The 22,417-nt window shown below is 43.2% G+C and overlaps 1 protein-coding gene across 4 annotated transcripts in view; it reads right to left on the bottom strand.

Moving 5' to 3' along the window:
* The window catches only part of PLCB4 (phospholipase C beta 4), a 384,413-nt gene extending 363,262 nt beyond the window's left edge, over positions 1-21,151 (bottom strand). For 2 of the 4 annotated variants that reach the window (XM_032461836.1, XM_032461835.1), the window contains exon 1: positions 20,785-20,938. The gene's annotated coding sequence lies outside the window, so the exon portion shown is untranslated. Of the gene's footprint in view, positions 1-20,784; positions 20,939-21,027 lie in introns of those variants that run through there. The other 2 variants (XM_032461834.1, XM_032461837.1) reach the window with 2 other exon arrangements.
* Positions 21,152-22,417: the final 1,266 nt, after the last annotated feature.

Raw genomic sequence — 22,417 nt, forward strand, 5'->3', positions numbered from 1 at the left:
TATTCACAAAACAGAAACAGATTCACATTCACAGACATAGAAAACAAACTTATGGTTACCAAAGGGAAAGGGGTGGGGTAGGGATAAATTAGGAGTTTGGAATTAGCAGGTACAAATTCCTATATAAAAAAGAGATAAACAACATGGTCCTACTGTATAGCACAGGGAACTATATTTAATAGCTTATAATAACCTATAATGAAAAAGAATATATATATAAATATGTGTAACTGAATCACTTTGCAATACACCAGAAACTAACACAACATTGTAAATCAACCATACTTCAATTTAAAAAAAACAAACCCATTGCTTCTATGCATACAAGATATCAGATCTATTGAAGCAATTTAAAATAAGAGATTCATGTGAAACAAAAGGGAGAAAAAAATCCACCGTCAAAAGAAAAAAAAATGGATGCATTTTGCGATAGACTGGTAACATTTTCATTGAATAAATAATACCTCTTTGAAGCTGGTGAAAATGTAGTAGAAATATTTATCCAGTAAACATCTTAATGAAATAAACTGTTATGACTCCAAAGAAACCTAATTTAACAACTTTCATAAATCCTCATGGAGAAGAAATAGACTCACCACCCCCGAAACATTTGGCAATTATTTTTACACAATATGTGCACAGTCTGTGATGTACGTGCAGAGATGGAGAAGTTAACTGCGGCAAATTAGCCTAATCACGATCCTCTTTGCTCTGCCATTTCAGGGGAACCTTTACAGAGATTTTTTTTAAACAATATCAAGTATTTTGCAAGTCATCATTTCTATCGGGACAGCTATCTAATACCCATTTTTTAAAAAACCTGAAAAATGTGTTAGAGGCCAAATTCACTTTGGGACAGTTATTATGTGATAAGACATGTTTCCTTTTTTTCCTCCCCCTTTCTATTAGTTATCTATTATTTTCAGATGTTCCACACACAGATCTTTGGTGGGGGGAATCATGATTTAGTACAAGGACATTGAGACTTTTTCCAAATAATGAACGAATTATTTTTAAAGAAAATAAACATATTCCGTATTTTTTTTTTTTTTTGGCTAACCCATTTCAGTTCTTTCCCATGATACAGGAAAAAAAAAATAGTATTCTCAAACTCACAGTTTTTTCTCTGTAATTTTTTGAAGTGCTCAATCTTCACCAAAGGCTAATCATTTTAAAAGACAATTTTTATAATAAAGGAAACAAGATGAAGATACTTTTACAAAGGCAGTATCTAGGAAAACTTAAAAGTAGAACTCTGTACACAACTTCTTTTAAATCTCTTGCCCAAAACTCCAAGCTTTCTAGCAGATTAGGACTCCTTCACTCCTTGAAGCTTACCTTGCTTCAAGCACACCCAGAAAAATAGGCCAAAAGTATTCAGATTCCCCCTTGCATTTGACCCCACAAAACAGGCAGATACTGCCCCATTTACAGAAGGAAAAAAAAAAATTGATGCCCACATTAAATTAACTGTCAAAAGAAGTTCCAGGGCTAGACCTTAAAACAGGCTTCAATATTAAAATATCCCTTTTCTGAGGCACTAGCTCACTTTCCTTATATCTTTTTCTGCATTCTAAAGTAATTCTTATTAACAGACAAAGTCTCAAAAATGTACACAAAAATCTACTCTACAAATAAAGTTTGGAAAGTTATAATTAGCAGATTTCTGGTGATAACGGATACAATCTTGGTGCAGCTTCCTGCATACAAAGTCAAGCCGTAAAAGGGAATTCTTACTAGTCTTTACAGAAAAATGAGTGAGCTGATTAAATATAGATCAAAGGCAGCTCTGCCATGAAAAGGCCGATTTTTATATCTCGTGGAAAGAACAATATCAATAAACAGAAAGCAATCTGGTGTCCCTCATTCGAGCCTGTAATGACTATCTGTTTATGATTAGATCAAGATCAAGCACTTTTGACCCTTCTTTGTGCCTTTCGGTTACTCTCCGATATTTTTAGCATGATCATGTATTATTTTTATAAGCTCCAAAGTTTTTTTTTTTTTAATCCTAGACACTGCCGAGATATAATCTCTTTTTTAGTCACATAAATCACTACTGTGAAATAAACGAGGCATGTTAATATATTTGGAAAAATACACTGATAATTAGTTATACTTATGCCTGTAAAATGGCTTATCTTGTAGCTTACAGATTCTAGTACAAAGTCACATCAAATGTTTTAAGGTTATTTCCTGTTTCAAAATAAGCTAACCAATGAACTGATAAATACATTTTATATTCATCTGTATCTACTCCAAAAATTGGGAAAATTACTTGTTTCTTCCAACCGGTCTCCTTGATCTGTGCTACTTAATCTTTGCCAATTCATCAAATGCATTTGAGGTGACCCCATCCTGCATCATCTCTTTCTCTGACAGCTATATCGGGACTATAAAAATATATATTTGTGTGTGTATATATACATATACATTATATAAACATAAATATACTTATACACACATATTATATATGCATACATATAATATATTCACATATATAATGTATAATAAATATATATGATACATAGTGTATAAATATATATATAATGTATAAATATACATACGCACTGTTTAGAGATTTCCACCAGGGAAGCCCTGTCATCCCCATTCCAGGTTTTAGCTGCCTTAGCCAACCTGACCAACGAGTCTGAGCTAACAACAGTTTTGAATTTTGATTCCACTTAAGTGACCAACTGTTTAACCAAATGAGGAAAGAGTGTTGTAGATCAGAAACCTCACTCTTCTTATTATACCTGTCACCTGACTTTCCCCAGAGACCAATATCCTGAAATCACCATGAGTTGATTCATTAAGCATTTATTTTGTACTTAGTGTTTCATTACCGTGAAGGCAGAAGATTCTTGAGTGTGGTAGTTCACAAGTTACAAATGTAACTGAAGATATAACACTTCTCTGTGCATCTTGCCCGATAAGCCAATAATTTCAAAGTTCTTTTCAACAGAAGTAGAAAGGAAAGTCTCAGTGCTGAAGGCAATAGGTGATGAGTTCCCACCACATGACCATGGGACTTGCTGGAGGTGGCCAGACCAGTCCAGAGGTCACCTCCAGGGTCCATGCATGAGAACTCACTGCAGAAAACACTTCATCAAAGAGAATTCTCAAGGAGACAGTGGTTCCATTTCTCTGCTCTCTATCAGCTCAGATCAAGTCCCCAAACAACCCTCAAACCGTGGGGCTATCTGCAATGAGAGAGGCTGATAATCTATTATTGCCTGGTTGGATGCTTGCCTCTGTGCAGAAATTCACAGCCTGTTCAGTGGGGCAAGTGTGAGGATGGAGCCCTCAAACCTGGCAGATGCTGCCTGCAATAGTAGAGGGAGGCAACAGAGCCTCAGCGAAAGTGGAAATTAATTTGACGGTGCTAACATGTGAGTTTCCCAAGGACCAAGTGGATCCCTAGGAGGGAATGAGGTTTGAGTGATCCTAATAGGTCCCTACCCAAGCATGCTGCCTGGACAGGGGCTCAGGGATACTCCAGTGATATACCTCTTGAGGACAGGAGCTGCCAGGCATGAGTGATCACCCAGGAATTGCACTGCTCACATCCAAAAATGGCATGGTATCGATGGACCCTGCAGAGGACCTCCCAAGAACTCATTAGGGTATGTATAAGAAAGAGCTGCCCATGAAAATAACAGCACCAGCTAACTGCAACAGCCTTGGCCCCTTTTCTGCCCCTGCCAACTCTGGAGAAGCCCGAGACAGTGGGCAGAAGGAAGTACAGACAGGAAACATGACCCTTCTTCCTTGCTGATGATCATCCAAGCTAGGGTTCAGGTCTGAGGATGGAAATGGGGAGAAGCTATAAACTGGGCCAAAAAATGGAAGTTTTATTTACATTGTACTACATTTTCTAATATTTCAAAATTAGGTTTTCCAATACTTTCCAAAGAAGAATAAAGCTATTCTCTGTGTCTTACTAAGTTCCACTAATAAGTATCCAACCTATACAAGATTATTTTTTATGAAGTTAAATCATAAAGAAAAGTAAGAAGACATAGAAAATCAAAATGTAAATTTAATACACCTCTTAAGATTTTAACTCCAGAATATAACCATATTAACAATGACTTTAAATGTAAATGGACTAAATATTCCATTCAAATGGCAAAGACTGTCAGAATGGATATAATAATAATAATAATAATAACAATAATAGAATAAGAATCAACTATATGCTCTCTACAAAGAAACGCACTTTAAATAGAAACACATAAATAGGTTAGGTGGAAAAAAATTACACCATGCATGCGAACAGTAAGCAAAAAAAACACCTTAACTGGCTGTATTAACATCAGATGAATACACTTCAAAACTAGGGGTATTACTAGAGACAAAGAGGAACACTTCAGGATGATAAAAGGGTAAATCTGAAAGAATGCTACAGAACTAAGCCCTTCACTTAAGACAGAAGGAAACTGAGACAGATGACTTGCTGAAAGACACTTAGCTAAGCGAATGCCTAGCTACAAGTCACTCCTCCCAAATCCTTTTTCAGAGCCTTTTTCATTTAACCAGTGCCCCTATAATCTGAGGTCATTCAACACAAAAGCAACCAGCCTACTTGGTCAAAACCATCAATTCAGTAGCTACCCAGACACAGCCTTAGGGGAGGAGGGGGGCCACAGGGAATGAAGAGAGGGTGGGAGCCTGAGCAGGGTCTGGCTCCAGATTCAAGCCCTGCAACTTGCTAGTTGGGCAGCCCTGAACAAATCACTTAAATGGGCCTCAGTTTCCTTATCTACAGAATGGGAACACCATTCACCACTCTCACAAGATTGATGTAAATATGACCATGCGGAAGAGGACAGCAACTCGCCGAAGGTCACTCAGCTAGTCAGTGACAAAGCCAGGACCCCACAACACAGACTCACAGCCATTTTGTTACGCTGTCTCCCCAGTGAGTTATGCCCAAACAGAAGTACCTGGTGGAATGCCTGACGTTTTCTGAGCACTTGAAAAATAGCCTCCCCAGCATACGGACACTATGTATACTTGAGAGCAAGTCTAGGAAGGTGTTTTCTGTGCAGGATCCTCAGCTATAAATTACATCCTTTTCAATCTAGATCAAATGAGTTTCAGACAATCACTGTGTTCTCTGTCATGGTAGGGCTGCCTCACTCTGGAACGTCATCTGGTCTAAGTGAGTAGAGCGGACAGGGTAAAAATTTCAATGATAATTTAATTCTTATCACTTCTTGCACCACAAAATGAGTCATGCAATGGACACATTTTATCACATTCCTTCCAAAAAAAAAGCTTAAACATATTTTGTTCAAAGAAGAAAGGCATTCCTCCAGATGTTGTGGTTATAATGATCAGAAAGTCAACAGCCTCAGGACGGTAAGCCTAACCTTTAGTTTGGTGAAGGAGTCTTCAAAACAGAAACTCTTTCCCGTGGCTAAGTCAGTCTGTGCCGTATAAGGCCAATCCCTGCATAAAGTATCTTGATCATTTTCTGGATGGTTTTTATTACATAATTGAGGATGTTATAGGAATAGGCATTTATAATCACAGTGGGCTTTATGATTTCAGAGTCCAGTCAACTCTCCTCAAGTCTCTGAGAGTCAAGGTTATAGTCAAAGTCAGTGTATTTTCAACCCAGGAAAACGGGTGTCAGTAAGGTACACAGACGCCCACAGCACCACCTCACAAACCACATGAAATTTAACATTAAGACAAAGCTTGATAATTAATGTTGAAAAATGCATCACTTGGCTACCGATTTCAGAAACAGCAGAGCGCACACAAACCCAAAATAGGACACACAAAACCATGAAATAAGAAAGAGACATGGATAAACAACATGTGGTTAGTGCTCCGATCTTACACACTCATTGTAGAACACATTTAAGAGCCTACTACGCGTTAGCCACTGCAGAAATTTGATTTTAAAGTTAAGAATGAATTATGATCACTTGAAAGCTTCACCAAAGGGCTCAAAATTAGTTTATTCAAATAGATTCAAGTGAATTCATGCGGTCAGTGAAATTTCATGTGCATATAAATAGAGGAGTCAAGACATCTTATTACCTCAACCCCATTCTATGTGGTAGCTATGTCAGGTTCTGGGCAGAGTATTTTTAACAAAATAGATCATATCCAAACTATCAAATTTCTGCATGATTTAAGAAAACAGCATTATATACTGTTTAAAAAGCACCAAATCAAGCAAAATACTACCTTGCACTTAATGAAAATCCACACAATTTACTCTCCACAAAAGAGTACTGGAAAAGTACCAATTACCTAAGGAGAAATTAACATATTTCCTGGACCACTTAAAAGTTAAGTTAGAGAGTAAAAGTTAAGACAGAAGAACCAAAATCACTTATTTTGTTTTAAAAAAAAACTCACCCCAGGACTGAAGCAGAGAAATTCAGTAAGTACACATTACTTATCAAATTATCACTTTTATTTTTGTGTTAAATTTAACACAAAATGTTTCAACCCTAAGATGCCTTAAAGAAGGATGTGAAATTCACACAGGAAAGACAGATTAGATAGATAGATAGATAGATAGATAGATAGATAGATAGATAGAAAGAAGAAGAAAGAAAGTAAAAGAGGTAGATAAACCGACTAAAGGAAATACGTGATTTATCTAATAAAGGAAATACATGACTTACCTAATCTCTTCCCATAAACAAGATGACTTACCAAAGTTCAGTGAAACCAAACACCCTGTAAACTAAGCCCACTAGAGACAAAAAACGACCTTTTGAATTAGAAATATATGGTTAAATATCAAAATTATTATTTTGAAATGACTAGAAGAGCAGATGTGGTTTTTTAATCATTATTCTAATGTGACCAGTCTGCTTTCCTAAATATGATCAAGTCCATTCCTTTAAATAATGTTAACAGATAGTCTATGTGCTAAACATTGTGCTGGGTGAAAGAGGAAACAGAAACCGGCAACCTCACCTAAGGAGGCTGTGTGCATGTGTGTGTGTGCGTGCGTGTGTGTGTGTGTAGGGCTGGGACACTGGAAGTCAAACACGTACCTGGACAAGCACAGTGTCATGAGTGCTATGGAGACAGCACTCACAAAAAAGGAAACAGAGTAATTCAATCATTTGTATTATTTTGCTCTGCAATCCCTTTTGTTTGTTTTGGTTTCTCGATTGGTAGGAATGCCTTCAGCCGCACGTAACAGAAACCCCACCATACGGGCTTGCTAGGGCGGCCATAACAACCAAACACTAGACTAGGTGGCTTAGACAACAGAAATGTACGTTTTCACAGTGCTGGAGACTGGCAGTCCAAGATCGAGGGCTGTTTTCCGGGAACTCTCCTTGGTGTGAAGACAACATTTCCACGCTGCATCCTCAGGCGGCCTGCCCTCCGTAGGCACCCACACACCCCTGCTTCTCTCCTGTGTGCTAACAGCTCTTCGTACAAGGACACCAGTCAGGTTGGATTAGGTCTAACAGCTTCCCTTTAAACCTATTTATCTCGTTAAAGGCCTTATCTCCAAATACAGTCACGTTCTGAGGTACCGAGGGGTAAGGCTTCAACCTATGCATTTTGGAGGAGACACAGTTCAGTCCATAACATCCATCAAAGTGACTTAACCAAACAGTCTCTTATTTTTCTCAGTTAGCCAGACATTCATAGGGAAGCTGATCAGGGCTGGTGAAGCCACTCAAGTCAGGCTTCCAGAAACTGTGAGCCTGCATCTCCTGTCCTGTCACCTTCCATGTATGACTCGCACCGTCACAACCACCAGACAGTGTCTGCGAGTGTCCAGGTTCCGGGAAGGAAAGGAAGCAACCAGGAAGAAGTCGCCAACCTCTCGCTGGTCAGAAGTGGGTGAGCCCTCCTGGCTGCAGGGGAGGCCCAGGAGGGCAGTATTTTCAAGTGGGCACATTGCTACCCTGAACCAAAAATCACAGCTCCATCAGAAAGAGGGAGCGAGAACTGTACCCCAAGCATCTCACTAACCACAGAGGTATCCTACAGCCCCAGCTTGACCTTAGTTCGAAGTCTGTCTGCGTTGCTGATCACTGTGCGATCCTGAGTAAATGCTTTCATCACTCAGGTTTCTGAGTATGGAGTGGGATGATGGTACACAGCCCACAGAACCACTGAGAGGCTGAAATCAGGCTGCATTCATTGAAAGGCCGAGGACTCACTGCCTTAAGACACGGCTTGAGGCCTGGTGGTAAGGTGTCCTGGGAAATCACAACATTCTAAAATATCACAGAGCCGCCCAGTAAAGACTCAAAAATACCAAAGAACTGACTCCATTTCTTTATCATGTGAATTTTCACGTATCCCAATCCACAGCGTGGCCAAAGGGCCTGCAGTCTCCAACTCTTCCTCTCTTGTGTGTGCACGTGTGTGTGTGTGTGTGTGTGTGTGTCTTCCTTTCTGATGGTCTTACCCCCTCCATGAGGGTAGGAAGCACTGATTTATTTGCATCCTGTCTCTTCTACAATCAAAAGGCTGCTTTCAGGAATTCCTCTTGAGATTTTCTACACCAGAAACCTATTTAGAAGTGAGGTATACCTTCTAGGGAATTTATGCCTTCACTTCTCCAACAAAGACGGGAAAGCTTTGGTTTGGTAAAAAGTGGAACCTTTCCAGAAGGGTTTTAAAACGTATTTGCTGCTCTTAATTGAGGAGTGGGTTCCTTCTGGTTGTCAATCCCGATGTAAAACCTGTTGGTCTGCTATGTTTGTAAATTCAAGCCGAGAAAATAAAAATTGACACGTAACAGAGCGAGCTTGATTCAAGCACGGTCACTCACAGGATAGATATTAATACCCAAATCATGTGTGCCTTTAAATTTTCTCCTTTCCCTCTGGTAGCTGCACAAGGAATCTCTGTGTGTTACTTATGACAGATGGGAGAGGAACTTCACCCAGTTACTTTGAAATTCCTTCAAAGGGAATGAAAAATGGACAGAATGAGGCCAGACTTAAGATGCTCAGAGGGTCTCACAGGTCCAAAAAGGCTCTAAATAAAAGGAACTATTCTCTGTATTTCCAAAAGGCTATCATGAAATATTTTCTCAGCAGCTGCAATAACTAAACAACAATCCTGCTAAATGTTGTCACTGTTCAAATTTGAATAATAATGTATCAAATTATTAATACACTTAGCCAGCACTTTTTTCAGCACAAAGCTAAAAGAAATTTGATAAATCACAAAAAGATGCCAATCATGAAGAAGAAACCTCTCAAACACTTCTGATGCTGCAGGCTTAGGGAGGAGGGGAGGTTAAGACTGTCCAAGCCACACTTATCATAAGATTCAAAGCAACGACCTGAATAAAAAGTTCCCTTTCAATCTGGGAACTACAAAAGGTGCTCTCCTAAAAACAGTATTCAGCAGAATATTTTCCTTCAATTAATTAATAGCTCTCTTGCTTTCTCTCTTTGGCACTGAAACATTCACAGGTCATTTGGAAAATAAAATGCTGGAAGAAAATAAATGCAAAGCATTTCAGATTACCTAGGAGTCCCACTTAATAAAACATAATCTGATTAAATAAATGCTTTTTTCCTCTAAACTTCCAACCAAGTTTGGAATAAGGAAACGTCCCTGATTCAGGGTCTAACACACTGTAAGGAATATAACTTGATTAAAATTGAACCCATAAAATGGAAAAAAAAACAGTGTGAGACTGTACCCACCATGAATAAATCATACACTATCTTCAGGGAAATGTATCCTCTGGTGCTAGTATACTAATAAATTAAAATATATGAATTTCTGTTAGCAGAAATAATGAATATAAACTTTTCAAGTTACTGGTCATCTCTAAATTGATCACTATGCTACTTCTCAGCGACCAGTGTAAACAATCATGGAATACTTTTATTCTGTAAAAAGTCTGCAGATGATTTCAATTTATTACACATGGCACCTCTTCTGCTTATTCATCAGACTGCTTTCCTAATTTGCCCAGTTTGCAGACTATGCAATAATGGCACTTACTTATTCATTCAACGAAGAGACAGTGATTCAGTCTCTAATATGCACCAGATTCTCCCCTTTCCCGAGAAAGTCATGCTGCGGCTCAACTTTGCAAACCATTCAACAGGAGGATGGAGGCAGGGCACCAGACCTAGGGCTGAAATCAAGGAAGGCTTTGCAGAGAAGGTGACAACTGGGTGAGGTCTGTCAGGCCTGGAGGATTCACCAGGGGTTGGGCACAAAGTCAGCACAGACACTCTGGCCACAGACTTGATGTTGCCGGCATTCTACTATCACTTGTTACAGGTGATGCAAATAAAGGTATTAAAACTTCACTGCAGGGGTCTGGCCATGGATGGCATATACTTGGCAAATTAGGAGAAGAGAATTAAGTCCTGAGAGCAACAGGGAGCTGTTAGAGCATTTCAGAGGTAGCACTATAATAAGATTTGTTGTGTGCAAATTACTTCAGCCGAATATGGAGAGTAGAGCAAAGGGGCAAAAATGTAAACTTATAAAGTGGCTGTTTAATTGTCCATCTCCTCCAGTGCACTGCAAACCCCAGAGGGCAGGAGCTGCAACTAGCCTCCTGTGACAATCGCTGGTACTCACTTACTAGCCAACAGAACACATGAAAGGGTGCATGCACGAGACAGAGAGACAGCAACAGAGAAACCGATTAAAAGGTTACTGGAAGAGCCAAGGCATGAAACACTGAGGACACGAACTCAGTCAGGCAGTGTCACCGGGAAAGGAGAGGTGCGGACAGACAGGCAAGATGTTAACAGTGAACTCAACAGACTGGTGACTGCTGGCTTCAAGATTTGGAACCCAGGCTGAAACACAGGTCTGGAGTGAAGCTAAGGGCTTCTGTTGGGGGGGGGGGGCACGCTGATTTGAAAGTAACCATAAGACTTCAATGTCAAGATCTCCAGCAGACAGTGAGTTATAGAGAGCTGGGGCTCACATGAGAAGTCAGGGATACGGGAGTCACCCGGGTTGTAAAAGAAGGTACAAGTGGATGAGTTATCTTGCACTGAAAGTGTCTGTGCCATGAGAAGAGTCGTGAGCAATGGCGAGGCCTCCAGAGAATCCCATCTTAAAGGCTGGATGATGGAAGAGGCGCTCAAAGCTGGCCTGCCTCCAATATATGGAAACAGTATCGAATCAGGACCTTTAGGAGCCTGTAAGGGTAACAGCAAAAACGAATTAGTCTAGTGCAATTCCTTCAAAGGGAAGGGCTGTGACTTCCCCAGAGTCACCAACTTCACAGCAGCAGGTGCTAAGGGCTCATGTCTTGGTTTCTTAACACCAAGAAACGAGTCAGTAAGAAGAAATGAACTCTGATGTTCCTTCCAGCAGTAAGACCTTCATGATTCTAATCCAGCTCCGTTGCCTGTTTATTCAGGACAAGTACACAAACTATACGGGGCCATCTTCATCTTTTCAAACAACAGCACCAAGAAAACGAGGGACTCACGGAGCCTGAAGTCTCGGAGCCTGACTGCCAGGCCGAACAAATGGGAAAACCCTGCTTGTCCGCTTCTACTCAGTGGTGCTAATGATTCCGTTAAATTGACTTCTTTGTAGGAAAATTACTGTAGTTAATCACCTTCATTTCCTCCTAGTCTCTTCCCCCAGGTACCTGACATTTTAGAGGAAATATTTTCATAAAATATTCAAAGCCAAGGAATTCTATCTCAGGTATCCAACTCCATGTTGATAGGTGTTATGAATCCCCTGTCTCTCCCGTCTAGAGCCTACAATTTTGGCTCTTTGGATAAACACATCAAGTTTCCCATCCTGCTCATTTCCCAAGAATCACAATCCATTCCACATGAACTTAAAAAAAAATCATGTTACTCCAAGACCCCCAGAAATCCTCATGGTATCAGGCATGTGACATTCTAGAACACACCCAACTTCCGTTGGAATATAATCACTGCAGCTGTTTCCTTTTCTTTGGTTACAAAACCAGGCCGTAGGCTTTCCAGCCTGGCCTGACCTCACACCAGGGCACACCTCTGCTCTAGAAGAGCAGGTGGGTAGAGTCCACCATCTGCCGGCCCAGACCCACTCCCCATCCTTCTCCACCCCGGCCTCCTCGCTCCTGCCCCCAGCTTCCATCTGTGTCAGCCTATGGAAGGTACCAACTAGAGTCTGGGGGACAAGAAGAGAGTGAGGGAGGCGTATCTGATCCCCGGTTGTCTCCCTGCAGGGACAGTGCAGGTGGACTGCGTCCCTCTCCAAAAGGACACAGCTCTTGTGGGACAGCTCTTCTTGCCCCTTGGAGTAGGAAAGCTGGCCCTGCCCAGTCCCTCTTCATCACTCCCCGGGCTGTGTCCCCCACACCTGCCCACACCTTCTAAAGGGCCTCCTTATTAAGCCCTCCTCAAAGGATTCAGTTTTCTTGTGCCATTCTGTCCCCAGCAGGACCTGAATTACACCAGGTTTAAAAGTGACCAGGTGGGGCCCTCCGCTGTGGCTTTCACAGACATTATCAAAGGAAATCTTCTGTAAACTGTAAAACGCTGTAACATTTCTATGAGCAAAACCTAGTAAGAACAGACTTTCCTGAATATGTAAGGTTTTAATGCCAAGGAAATATGACTGAATCCTACCATATTTCTACAATTCACAGTGTGCTATAAAAATAAACATGCAGAAAGCACACAATCAGAACCGGAATGTCATTGCCAACCTAACAGAATTTTTCTTAAAAATGGGTATCTGGAGAAACAGATGAAAGAACAGAATCCATCCTTGAAAACAGAAACAATGTTTCGTTTTCCTGCTATTTATCCACAGGATTTACTAACCCTGATAATACGATACTTTAGGGTGATTCCAAGTCTTTCAAAGGATATTATAAAATTCTAAAAATTAACTAATAATTTACTTCATGTTATTGAAAACAACTACAATTTCTGAAGCTATCACTTCTGAAAAACGTTAGGAATCAGTGACCTAGATTTTCTGTATTTTTCCTACTATCTCTCTAAATGAAAATAAAGTGTAATTTTTAATTTATACAGCCCTCTGACTATATGTCATTTCTAAACACCGTGGAAATTAACTTCACTTATCTATTAAATAATAAAATTCAATAAAACAGATGCACCTCTGAATCTTCTCATTCTCTAAGTAGAAGGTAAAAGAGATTCTTAAATAATGAATTATTTGAAAGCCTAAAGCTACAAATACACCTGGACAGAATTTCTAGCAAAGAAATTAACTTGACTTTCCCAGGTCAATATCAACCCTGGGCAGTACCTCACTTTTTCCACAGTATATTCAAGTTCCCCAGCCTGAGGAATCTTGAGTTTCACAGCTAACCAATCTGATCAGAATACAGATTTTCAACTCAGATTCTACAAGATCTCTCTTTACTAAAGAGTTTTTAAATTGGCTTCTTCATTGGCAAATTCTTTCTCATGAAAGATTGTATTTTCAAGGAATTTTAAGGACATGGGCTATTTCTAAAGTCATTTCCTGGTGTACCGTATATAACTGAAATCTGACTGAATTAGTAAAGCAACGTATCAATGTGGGACAGACTTCAATTAGAGGATATGTTCATACTCTGGGGTTCCACGAGATAGAAATTCCATGGGGACCTTCGTTAAAGGCAAGCTGGCAGTGCTCTCTCAAGATGTAACATATGCAAACCCTTTGGACCAAAGAGTTCTATTTCTAGGAATTTACCCACAAGACATTCCCACACATGTGCATGAAGACACGAAGGTACAGAGGTCTGCAATTTTTCAGTTTGCAACAGGGATAGCAGGAGAATGGTTAAATAAAACATGCTACAGCCATAGTTTATCCACAGTACTACCAAAGTTTATATAATGTCAGAAAGAAAAACATAATCAGTAAAGAGTACCATGACATACGCTTAAGTGGCAATTACTTAAGTGGTAAGTAAGCAAGTTGCAGGAAAACATACACAGTACGACCCAGATTATGTAATAAGAAAAAGGCATGTACGTGTACTTATATATGTAAATGTGTAAAAAAAAGGAGAAGAGAGAGGTGCTCTAAGCTGTTGCCAATGGTTACACGTGGGTATGGGTGTAGGTGGGAAAGGGTAATTTACATTTCCCTTTGGCATTTCTGCATTATCATTTCCACTGGAACATATTAATGGATCACATCCATCATTTTAAAAACCAATGAAAACAAAAATTGATAGAAATTCTACAGAGGGCTTTAGGGATTTACCTAATGATAGTGCATCAGCAGATCAAAGGGACTTCACTTTCGTTTGATCCAACGGGATACCTCCCTTAAAAGCCAAAACGAAGATGAGGGCTATTAAGTAGATTGCACGGTGAAAAAAACGATCTACATTCTGTATGTCCAGGACAAACACAGAAACTACCAAATAGCAAGGGTCTCATGTGGTTGGTTGGAGTTCAGACTGGTTAGAGTAACTGACATCGACAAGAGAAACTCCACGTTCCCACAAACAAAGCTACCCACTTCTCCACACTTAAGTGTTCTTATTTTAAAGGACCGCCATGAAATAGGAGAGAAAGCCGTGTCCTGCTGGCCTCCCTCAACTCTGAAGATTGGCTAACATCTTAGAAAAAAGAGGGAGAGGAAAACAGACAGAAATTCAGGATATGAAATTAGTGTGCACTAGAAATAAATGGCCATAACCACCTTTGTAAGAAATTAAACAGGAAAAAAAAAAAAGCATAAATAAAGAAGGCGCTGTCTTTGCTTAAAGACAACACTAGTTCACCACTTTTCCAAGTCCTTACAGTCGACAAAAGGCTCAAAATGGGAGCGCATGGGCTGGATTTGTTCCACAGACGTGTTTTGTTTGGCAACCCCATGGGCTGACATGTTTGTTTTTACTTTAATAATTTCTAAAGGTTTCTCGATGATATCTCACACTTAAAATAAATCTGGATTTCATGCTTCTCTTGAAAATGGAGAGGTGTGGCAACACTGACTGAGCCCCATGCCCGCCAGGCAGAAATCTGACAGTCCTGCCCCCTAGAAAGGGCCAGGGCAGAGCTTGGATGGACACGGTCCCTCACTCCCTGAGGGATGACAGCTGGGCAGCTGCTGCTGCTTACCTGGACCTCAGAAGAATCAGAGTGGGTCACCCTCGACTGAAACCATGAGGAGCCTCACCTGATAAAAACTGGCCCTTCAGAAAACTAAATTAATTTTTAGGCTACCCCGCATAGCATTTAGGGACCTCCCTCTCCCAGACTTCTGGCCCAGGTACCTGCAGAAACAAAAGCATGGAGGATTAGATCAGGTCCCATTTCAATTCCGTGTTCACAGAAGAGATGCCAGAAGCTTCTCTGTCATACCTCAGCCCGGTCACTTAAAATAATGGTCACAAAACATCCTACCGCAGCAAATCTCTGGGCAGGCAGCCCAGTGGTCAGAAGTTGTCAGCACACGAGGCTTTGAATCCCATCTCAAACTTCAGCTCCCTGAAGTGAGTCACCGCACCTTTCCCAGCCTCAGTTTCCCCAAATGTAAAGTGGAGATACTACTAGTAACCGCCAGAAAAAGCTGCGGGGAGGGCTAAAGGGAGTGGCTCACTGTAAGTGCTCACCCAGTGTCTGTGGTTCTGTTACTGCTGTTGCCATCCATGCGCCGCTGAAGCCTGAAGGGAAACAGGGGTCCCAACACCTTCCAGGAAACATCGCAGATCCCCAAGTTATCCTGGCAATGCTCTCTACTCCCAGGCTGAAACGGCTTAATACGGTCTGTTTCAGCAGCCTGGCTGGGAGACACGGATGCATCTGGCTCCCTGAGTTCTACTTCGAAACCGCGCAGTCACAGAATTTCGAGGCAGTTGGGGCTGAGTGAACGTTAGCCCCCTTAATCCCACTGCAGTCACAGTGAGGCAAGTCCAGAGGGAGACCTGGTGCTTCACAGCGGCCCCAGAGGGTGGCTGGACCTTCTGGGCTCACAGAGGAAGAGAGCAAGTGTCCCTTATTAAAAGTCTTTCAGGGATTGACTCAGCCTGCTTTGCATGGGTAGGTCACTGGCACTTGCGGCTACTGGGGAGGAGAATGAGAATGAGAGGCAGCAACACAACCTGTCCCGGGAGGAGAAGAGGAACAGCAGTGGTGGCCAGAACAGCAGGGGCACAACACCCGGCATCACTTACTGCGTGCCCGGCGCTTTTGCTCCATAGGATTACTCGCATTACAGACGGGGACACCTGAGGCTCAGAGGAGGATGCGCACAGTGACACAGCTAATAACATGACTCAGTCAGGATTCGGGCTCCGGTCCGCCTGATTCCAACACCCGTAGGTCTCCGCGACCTCACACTGCTGAAAGCAAACCCCGACGACCCACCCAGCTGTCTCCAAGAGGAAGTGTCTCTAGAGCAGCTGTCCTTTACTCCTGCAAAGCGGATCACAGTTGAGTGGGTCACAGACGTCCCCCCTTCAATGGGGTGAATCCTACAGACCCTTCTCAGCAAAATGTTTTCAAATGCATAAAATTAAATACAAAGGAAACCAATTATACTGAAATATACCTCTCAAAAAACACACATAGTAATTTACGGGCTTCTTTTTCAACCTATTAAATGCCAAGCTCATCAGTGACTCTACTGCCTGTCTTAACTGTCATTTGGAAGTAAGTGGAAATAAAGACATGATTCATTTACCAGCTAGAAGGACCCACCAAGCCATCATCAGGCAGTTACAGGCTGGTCCCGAGGTGAGGAACTCCTGTCCTGGGTGGAACAGCAAGCTGTCAAGAGTAAAGCTACAGATGAGATGCTTATAATTATTTACTTGGAGTTACTTTCTTCCTCCTGTTCTGAGGAAATGGCTACTTCATTCGTATCAGAGAGAGCTGACTACCTCCTCTCATTGTTCAGGAGAAAAATGCTTTAAGAAGGGCAATGTATCTGAAAGCAATGATCTGCCAGCCCCCAGGGTGGGTCAGCAGTTAGGGGTGGAATTCCCAGCCCTCTGCACACCACAGGATCACGGGACAAGGAGACTCCAGGTCAGGGGGATAAGATAACACTATCTTGCAGTCACATGGCATGCGACCCTCACACTGAAGTTTTCTAGGTCGTAGGCAAAGAGGTGTTCAGAGAAAAACCATCTTCTGATTTATGTCCCTTTCAACTATTCTGATTCCACAAAGAAAAGGAAAGAAAAAGTAAATGGAGTTCACGCAGAGAAAATAACATTTCTGCCGGTCCTTCATCCTCGTGAGCATAAGGATCTGCCAGCTGAGACTTGGAAGGGACGGCATCACTGCTTTCATCTCCTCTGTGAACCTGGGTTACACCTGGAGCATAAGAAAAGCATCCGAGGGCATGAGCTTGCAGCTAGACTTTTACAAAGCGGGCTTTGGGGATGGTTGCTGCAACCGAGCGAAATAGGTCTCGAGAAAAATGACTCTGGGGTGATTCTTAAAAGCAGGTTTAATTTCACTTAGGATAATGCAAACTTCTCACTCGTCCACTCAGTAATACATTTCAGCCAGCTGGACCTCCACCATGGGTGAAGTAAACCCCATTTTTATATTTGGTGAGCTAAAGAATCCCAGCCTCTGAATGTGCAAATACTTCTATCATTCTAAGGCATAACTAGACAAATTACATTACACCTTGAGGAAGCAAATCCATTTTAAAGGAGAAGGCTTGAGCAAAAGAAAAACTCTGAAACAGAAGAACAAATATTGAGGAATTAAATACAGACCTACATAAGGGTAGTACATTTCCTTAATAATACAGAGAAGCAAAAGTGCAGAATGGACAGCACTGAGAATTGAGCAGTGCCCTTGCAAACACAGTTTAAGTGCCAACACCAGCAGCAAAACAACAGAAACTCAGCGAAGAAAAGCTATTTGCTTTTTCTTGACAGATGGGTAAGTCTTTTTGACAGACACTAAGATGGCCTACGAGTTCACATTACAAGGTGAACAGCAACTATTTTAGAAACTTCAGTCCGGACATGAAATACTAAGTGTGATCATTAAAACGTCTCCATTAGTCCTTGACCTCATTCTGCATCTTAAACACACAAGTTCTTGGTTTTACAGGACTCACTGTGATAGACAGATTATGAAAAACTGGGGTCCTTCCTGCTGTTTCATCCTTTATTTCCAAGCGGTCACAGAAAACAAAAATTCAGTCACAATCTGCTAAATAAATTGCAGTTTCCAAGAACATTTTTACTTCCCCCCAAATACGTGAGCTCACTATTAAAGGCATTTGTGGAGAACATGATGAATACATCATCTTTCTTTCCCATGACCATGTTATCTAAGTGCTGTGATCCGCAAAGGTCACATTTATTCTCAACATAAGGTCTTTAAAATAAAAAATAAACTCAGCAGCTAATTAAGAACGTACTTTTTTAAATAATCCACAAAAATTACTGATTGAATGAACTCGATCATTTAAGTTGGCCAGCTACATCTGAAAGTTTGGGGATGAAAATGCAGACACAAAATCCAGAAGCTGACGTCACTTATCCATCACATCTTTTGCCAAACTGGCATGCCATGTGCTGGGTTCAGGGAAAACAACACAGCAGCACTGAAGCTCAATTTTCCCTCAATTTTAACTTGGAAGGTGAGTTAGGGCTGAACATTAGGCAAGCCTTTGCCATGATTTCAATTCTTAATAAATCAAACCCCGAAGCAGACTTCAGTAGTATCCTAGGAAAATACCATGTTCATTTAGATTGCCAAATATAACTGTCCCGTGTTGCCAAAAATCAGCAGTATTCATTCACCTAAAGATGATTTGTTCTTGGGAAAGACAGAATATCAGGACCAGAAGCACAGCTAAGTCTCTGCTGGGGACGAAATATTTCTGAGAGGTGATACAAATTCAAAACTCCATTTCTGCAAAATCATTTTGGTAACCCCTAACACCTTAACACTTCTTAAACTTCCCTGTTTCACTGTCTCAAAGGCTAAAACACACCACCTCAAGATTCCAGGGCGTTTAAGTAGTTGAACATCACTCACATTTTTCAGACACACAAATATAAAACTTACAAAAGAATATTTTAGAACAAAGCTCTTCTGTGTGGGTGTGCATTTGTAAAATAACGGTAGCATTATCCTGACACATACTGTATACCCAGTGATCAAACGGAGTCTTAGAAATTCTATTTTGACAGTTACTTGTAGAATAGCATTTTCAGCAGCGATTAATTCAGAGCTGGGTAGTGATATCATCAAAGCTAAATCAAAACTAAGCTGGAATGGCTGAGTAATAATATAGCTGGAGGGAAATGTAGTCAGTAATCTGAGGTACCTTTAGATGTGTTATAATACATTATATGGAAAGGGTTACTAGTTCCAGCAGCAAAAGTCTCATGTCCATAAAAATGCCAATAAAAAAATGTGACTCTGTTTACGAAGAGATTTTTTTTATGAAAACATGTGTTCTCCCAAGATGGCCATCATTTGTTAAACTTCAAAAGGAAGATGACATAATAGATTAAAACACCAGCTGAAAAATATGCAAGACTGTCCTATCAAAACACAGCACTCCACATTACATAACACGGATAACAGGAGATTAAACCACACGCCCCTGCCCAGCTGAATGTGTGTTCTTCTGCATAATTCTAGTAACTTAGGCCACTGAAGTTGGAAGCATACAAAATACTAGGTCCTCAGTTCAAGCATGTATTTTTGAAACCAAGAGTCTTGACAGAACTTGAAAAAAGTTAAGATTTTACACACACACACACAATATCTTTTTTTCTGAAGAACACAGTTCCTCAGACACCTTATTAACCTCCTTGCAGATTGCCCAGGTACAGTCACTAGTTGCTTCAACTGCTCAGTTTACTTTATCAATCTGATTTCTCTTGAAAGGGGAAACTCAGCTCTATTTTAGACGTTATACAGCTGTCTAAGTTTGAATGAGATTATTGCCAATGAAACAGAATTATTAAACAGCTAACACCACGCACTCATAACTTGATTTACAGACTACCATGTATCATCTTTACAGTTTAAAAAAAAAAAAAAGGTGACCTACCAAGAACGTTTTGGTCAAAATTAAAGTTCAAACATGTGCTTTAGAATAATAGGTAGAATCACTGTAAGAGTTAAAACAAACAAACAAAAAAGTCAGGGTCATCTCTCAAAATATATTTATGAAAGTATAATGGTTATCTGCATTGTTCTCTAGAAAAAAATGCTAATTTTCTGACAGTTCAATGATTCTAGATAGTTTCACTCAGACACAGATGGAAATTGAAGAATTCCGCATCCCCATACTTCTGTAACAGTACTGCCTACAGTCTACAGTCCGAAGTATTGTACTGAGCAGACAGGGTCGAATTAGTTAAAGGAAAAGGCAACTTTAAAATTCTGAGAATAAGATAAAATTTAGTCTCCATCATTTGTATGCTCTTAGGAGGCCGGAACACTGCCCCCAAGGAGTGCCGGCCGGTCAGTGTTGTTTTAAGTGGAAATAGTCAGTAATTTCTATTATTTCCCCAGAAGAGGTAAGAAGATCCACACGGATACACATTTACATGCGTTGCACGGTGCCAACTATTTCCAACCAAAATAATATGCACGTCGGGCCGAGCTATTTCTAGCCAGAAGCGGCCAACGTCTGGGCTGAGTCTAAGGAAACCCAGTCGGCGACGACTATAGGGGGAGGGGGTGGCGGCGGGGACCCCCGCCTCCCGCGCGCGCCGGGCGCCTGGCACCGGCACCTGCACCGGCTCCCGGGCAGGGCATCTGGGTGCGCGCGCGCGTGTCCGGGACGCACCCGCCGGGAGCAAACAAGCCCAGCGGGCCCGGGCGGGCGGGAGCATCCTCGGGCGGGACCCGGAATGCCTTCTCCTACCTGTCACTTTGCCTGGAGCTGCTGCCGAGGATGCGGCCACCGCCGCCGCCTGGAGACCCGGAGGGTGCGCGCGCGGGTGTGCGCGAGCTCTTGTTTGCGGTGCGGCTCACTTACAGCTCCCGGCGCCACCAACCCCCTCCCCCAAGAAAGCGCCGGCCACCGAGCCCCCTCCCGGCGCGTGGGCCCGCCCCCGCCCCGCCCCCGGCCCCCCGCCCCCACCCCCTCCCAGCCCGCGGTCCTCACCTCAGCCCCGGGCGGGGGTCTCCGCGGGCGCGCTCGGGCCGAGCCGCGGGGCAGCGCCGGCCCGCTGCGCCCGCCGGCCCGCTGCGCCCGCCCGCCGGGCTCCGCGTGTCCCGGCTCCGGGCCCCGCCGCCCCTCGCGACCGGCCGCTCCCTCCTTCCCCAGCCCCCGAGTCTCCCTCCTCAATCTCGCCTCCCGGCTCCGGAGCCGGAGCTGTCGCCTCGCAGCCCCAACCTGCCCAGGCTACGGAGCATGCCCAGTGCGGCTCGCCCGGCCGGGCTGGGGGTGGGCAGGGGCCGGGCTGGCCGCGAGCCCGCGGGGCGGGGAGGGGGCGCCGGGCGGCCGGGGGCGGCCTCGCGCCGGGGGCGGCGGCCGGGCGGGGTGGAGGGCCGAGCCGGGAGACGGTGGGTGGGGCGTCGGGGAAGCCGCGCCGCGGCGCGCTCTCCGGGGGTCTCCCCTTCTCCGGTGGCATCATCGCCGCCGCTCGTGCCCCGCGCCTGGGGTCGGGGGGTGCACAGGGTGGCGCCGGGAGCAGCACCTGTGTGGGGTTGGGGGTCCTAAGGGAGACCGGCTGCCCGCTGTGGGCCCTGAGGCGCGGGTGGGTGGTAAAGAGTGGAGAGGGTCTGGACTGACGAAAGCTGATGCCCCAAAGCCGCTGCCCGGGGTGCCCCCCACTGCTTATTTGTTTATATTTTGTTTAATAGACACAGAAAGCGCTTCCAGTGCTTCAGGCACTGTTCTAAACGTTTTTTGTTCCTGTAATCCTTAAAACAATTTTCCAAAGCAAGTACTACTATCTCGTTTTTTTCCCCAGAGGCTTAAACTGAGCCACAGACAGATTAAGTGCTTCCAAAAAGTCTTCCTCCAAGTGCAACCTCGGAGATTCAAACCCCCCAGACTTTGGTCCCTGGGATTCTGGGGCGCAGCTCCAGCCAGTTTCCGGCTCCCCTCTGCCCTAACAAGGCCCTCAGGTGACTCGGCGTCCCCGTCGCGTTCAGACCCTAACGCTGCTCCGTTTAGCATCACCCTTTGTGTGGACCCTCACAACGTGCTGCTCCGGGACTCCCTCCCGGGAGGTCTCCCTCCTCCCGGAGGCCACTCCGCCTTCTCCTCCCGGCCGGTGGCCACCAAAACCCGGAGACGTGGCACCTGCGCATTGGGGACTGGGGCCACGCTCGCCGCTGAACTGGGCATGCTCAGCCGCTGAAGCTGGTCCGGCTGGCCAGGAGGAAAGAGGGAGCCTGGCCGCCAGAGCGGTGTGGGGAGTGGAGGGGGAACGCGTGCTCAGACAATAGCCAGGTCTGGTGGGCTAGAGGCAGTTGCAGGTGCAAAAGGCTCATTCCCCTGGCCTTTCCCAGGCAGAATTAAGAGGAGGGTGATCAAAAGTTTACCA

Source organism: Camelus ferus, chromosome 19 (genome assembly GCF_009834535.1).
Source record: "Camelus ferus isolate YT-003-E chromosome 19, BCGSAC_Cfer_1.0, whole genome shotgun sequence".
In the NCBI taxonomy this organism is placed as follows: domain Eukaryota; kingdom Metazoa; phylum Chordata; class Mammalia; order Artiodactyla; family Camelidae; genus Camelus; species Camelus ferus.